Genomic DNA, 5202 nt, shown 5'->3' on the forward strand with positions numbered 1-5202 from the left:
CACAAAGGAGACTAGACATCTACCATATCTACCACTATCAGATTAGAGCCATAAAGGAGACTAGACATCAACCACCACAAAACCACTATCAGATTAGAGACACAAGGGAGCCTAGACATCTACCACCCCACTACCACTATCAGATTAGAGTTATAAAGGAGACTAGACATCTACCAACCCACTACCACTATCAGATTAGAGTCACAAGGGAGCCTAGACATCTACCAGCCCACTACCACTATCAGATTATAGTTATAAAGGAGACTAGACATCTACCAACCCACTACCACTATCAGATTAGAGCCACAAGGGAGACTAGACATCGACCACCTCACTACCACTATAAGATTAGAGCCATAAGGGAGACTAGAAATCTACCAACCCACTACCACTATCAAATTCGAGCCATAAGGGAGACTAGATATCTACGACCCCACTACCACCATCATATTAGAGCCACAAAGGAGACTAGACATCTACCATATCTACCACTATCAGATTAGAGCCATAAAGGAGACTAGACATCAACCACCACAAAACCACTATCAGATTAGAGACACAAGGGAGACTAGACATCTACCACCCCACTACCACTATCAGATTAGAGTTATAAAGGAGACTAGACATCGACCACCCCACTACCACTATCAGATTAGAGCCATAAAGGAGACTAGACATCGACCACCCCACTACCACTATCAGATAAGAGTTATAAAGGAGACTAGACATCTACCAACCCACAACCACTATCAGATTAGAGCCATTAGGGATACTAGACATCTACCAGCCCAATACCACTCTCAGATTAGAGTTATAAAGGAGACTAGACATCTACCAGCCCACTAACACTCTCAGATTAGAGTTATAAAGGAGACTAGACATCTACCAGCCCACTACAACTATCAGATTAGAGCCACAAGGGAGACTAGACATCTACCAGCCCACTACCACTATCAGATTAGAGTTATAAAGGAGACATCTACCAACCCACAACCACTATCAGATTAGTGACACAAGCGAGACTAGACATCTACCACCCCACTACCACTATCAGATTAGAGTTATAAAGGAGACTAGACAACGACCACCCCACTACCACTATCAGATTAGAGCCATAAAGGAGACGAGACATCGACCACCCCACTACCACTATCAGATTAGAGTTATAAAGGAGACTAGACATCGACCACCCCACTACCACTATCAGATTAGAGTTATAACGGAGACTAGACATCTACCAGCCCACTACCACTATAAGATTAGAGCCACAAGGGAGACTAGACATCCACCAGCCCACTACAACTATCAGATTAGAGCCACAAGGGAGACTAGACATCTACCAGCCCACTACCACTATCAGATTAGAGTCATAAGGGATACTATATATCTACAACCCCACTACCACCATCATATTAGAGCCACAAAGGAGACTAGACATCTACCACATCTACCACTATCAGATTACAGCCATAAAGGAGACTAGACATCGACCACCCCACTACCACTATCAGATTAGAGCCATAAAGAAGACTAGACATCTACCACCCCACTACCACTATCAGATTAGAGCCATTAGGGAGACTAGACATCTACCAGCCCACTACCACTATCAGATTAGAGCCATAAGGGAGACTAGACATCTATCACCCCACTACCAATATCAGATTAGAGACACAAGGGAGACTAGATATCAATGACCCCACTACCACTATAAGATTAGAGCCATAAGGGAGACTAGAAATCTACCAACCCACTACCACAATCAGATTAGAGTTATAAAGGAGACTAGAAATCTACCAACCCACTACCACTATCAGATTAGAGCCATAAGGGAGACTAGATATCGACCACCCCACTACCACCATCATATTAGAGCCACAAAGGAGACTAGACATCTACCATATCTACCACTATCAGATTAGAGCCATAAAGGAGACTAGACATCAACCACCACAAAACCACTATCAGATTAGAGACACAAGGGAGCCTAGACATCTACCACCCCACTACCACTATCAGATTAGAGTTATAAAGGAGACTAGACATCTACCAACCCACTACCACTATCAGATTAGAGCCACAAGGGAGCCTAGACATCTACCAGCCCACTACAACTATCAGATTAGAGCCACAAGGGAGACTAGACATCGACCACCTCACTACCACTATAAGATTAGAGCCATAAAGGAGACTAGACATCAACCACCACAAAACCACTATCAGATTAGAGACACAAGGGAGACTAGACATCTACCACCCCACTACCACTATCAGATTAGAGTTATAAAGGAGACTAGACATCGACCACCCCACTACCACTATCAGATTAGAGCCATAAAGGAGACTAGACATCGACCACCCCACTACCACTATCAGATAAGAGTTATAAAGGAGACTAGACATCTACCAACCCACAACCACTATCAGATTAGAGCCATTAGGGATACTAGACATCTACCAGCCCACTACCACTCTCAGATTAGAGTTATAAAGGAGACTAGACATCTACCAGCCCACTAACACTCTCAGATTAGAGTTATAAAGGAGACTAGACATCTACCAGCCCACTACCACTTTAAGATTAGAGCCACAAGGGAGACTAGACATCTACCAGCCCACTACAACTATCAGATTAGAGCCACAAGGGAGACTAGACATCTACCAGCCCACTACCACTATCAGATTAGAGTTATAAAGGAGACATCTACCAACCCACAACCACTATCAGATTAGTGACACAAGCGAGACTAGACATCTACCACCCCACTACCACTATCAGATTAGAGTTATAAAGGAGACTAGACATCGACCACCCCACTACCACTATCAGATTAGAGCCATAAAGGAGACGAGACATCGACCACCCCACTACCACTATCAGATTAGAGTTATAAAGGAGACTAGACATCGACCACCCCACTACCACTATCAGATTAGAGTTATAAAGGAGACTAGACATCTACCAACCCACTACCACTATAAGATTAGAGCCACAAGGGAGACTAGACATCTACCACCCCACTACCACTATCAGATTAGAGCCATAAGGGAGACTAGACATCTACCACCCCACTACCACTATCAGATTAGCGTCATAAGGGATACTAGATATCTACAACCCCACTACCACCATCATATTAGAGCCACAAAGGAGACTAGACATCTACCACATCTACCACTATCAGATTACAGCCATAAAGGAGACTAGACATCGACCACCCCACTACCACTATCAGATTAGAGCCATAAAGAAGACTAGACATCTACCACCCCACTACCACTATCAGATTAGAGCCATTAGGGAGACTAGACATCTACCAGCCCACTACCACTATCAGATTAGAGCCATAAGGGAGACTAGACATCTAGCACCCCACTACCACTATCAGATTAGAGACATAAGGGAGACTAGATATCAACGACCCCACTACCACTATAAGATTAGAGCCATAAGGGAGACTAGAAATCTACCAACCCACTACCACAATCAGATTAGAGCCATAAGGGAGACTAGATATCTACCACCCCACTACCACCATCATATTAGAGCCACAAAGGAGACTAGACATCTACCATATCTACCACTATCAGATTAGAGCCATAAAGGAGACTAGACATCAACCACCACAAAACCACTATCAGATTAGAGACACAAGGGAGCCTAGACATCTACCACCCCACTACCACTATCAGATTAGAGTTATAAAGGAGACTAGACATCTACCAACCCACTACCACTATCAGATTAGAGCCACAAGGGAGCCTAGACATCTACCAGCCCACTACAACTATCAGATTAGAGCCACAAGGGAGACTAGACATCGACCACCTCACTACCACTATAAGATTAGAGCCATAAGGGAGACTAGAAATCTACCATCCCACTACCACTGTCAGATTAGAGCCATAAGGGAGGCTAGATATCTACGACCCCACTACCACCATCATATTAGAGCCACAAAGGAGACTAGACATCTACCATATCTACCACTATCAGATTAGAGCCATAAAGGAGACTAGACATCGACCACCCCACTATCACTATCAGATTAGAGTTATAAAGGAGACTAGACATCTACCAGCCCACTACCACTCTCAGATTAGAGTTATAAAGGAGACTAGACATCTACCAGCCCACTACCACTATAAGATTAGAGCCACAAGGGAGACTAGACATCTACCAGCCCACTACAACTATCAGATTAGAGCCACAAGGGAGACTAGACATCGACCACCTCACTACCTCACTATCAGATTAGAGCCATAAAGAAGACTAGACATCTACCACCCCACTACCACTATCAGATTAGAGCCATTAGGGAGACTAGACATCTACCAGCCCACTACCACTATCAGATTAGAGCCATAAGGGAGACTAGACATCTAGCACCCCACTACCACTATCAGATTAGAGACACAAGGGAGACTAGATATCAACGACCCCACTACCACTATAAGATTAGAGCCATAAGGGAGACTAGAAATCTACCAACCCACTACCACAATCAGATTAGAGTTATAAAGGAGACTAGAAATCTACCAACCCACTACCACAATCAGATTAGAGCCATAAGGGAGACTAGATATCTACGACCCCACTACCACCATCATATTAGAGCCACAAAGGAGACTAGACATCTACCATATCTACCACTATCAGATTAGAGCCATAAAGGAGACTAGACATCAACCACCACAAAACCACTATCAGATTAGAGACACAAGGGAGCCTAGACATCTACCACCCCACTACCACTATCAGATTAGAGTTATAAAGGAGACTAGACATCTACCAACCCACTACCACAATCAGATTAGAGCCATAAGGGAGACTAGATATCTACCACCCCACTACCACCATCATATTAGAGCCACAAAGGAGACTAGACATCTACCATATCTACCACTATCAGATTAGAGCCATAAAGAAGACTAGACATCTACCACCCCACTACCACTATCAGATTAGAGCCATTAGGGAGACTAGACATCTACCAGCCCACTACCACTATCAGATTAGAGCCATAAGGGAGACTAGACATCTAGCACCCCACTACCACTATCAGATTAGAGACACAAGGGAGACTAGATATCAACGACCCCACTACCACTATAAGATTAGAGCCATAAGGGAGGCTAGAAATCTACCATCCCACTACCACTGTCAGATTAGAGCCATAAGGGAGGCTAGATATCTACGAC

Source organism: Salvelinus alpinus, chromosome 24 (genome assembly GCF_045679555.1).
Source record: "Salvelinus alpinus chromosome 24, SLU_Salpinus.1, whole genome shotgun sequence".
NCBI lineage: Eukaryota > Metazoa > Chordata > Actinopteri > Salmoniformes > Salmonidae > Salvelinus > Salvelinus alpinus.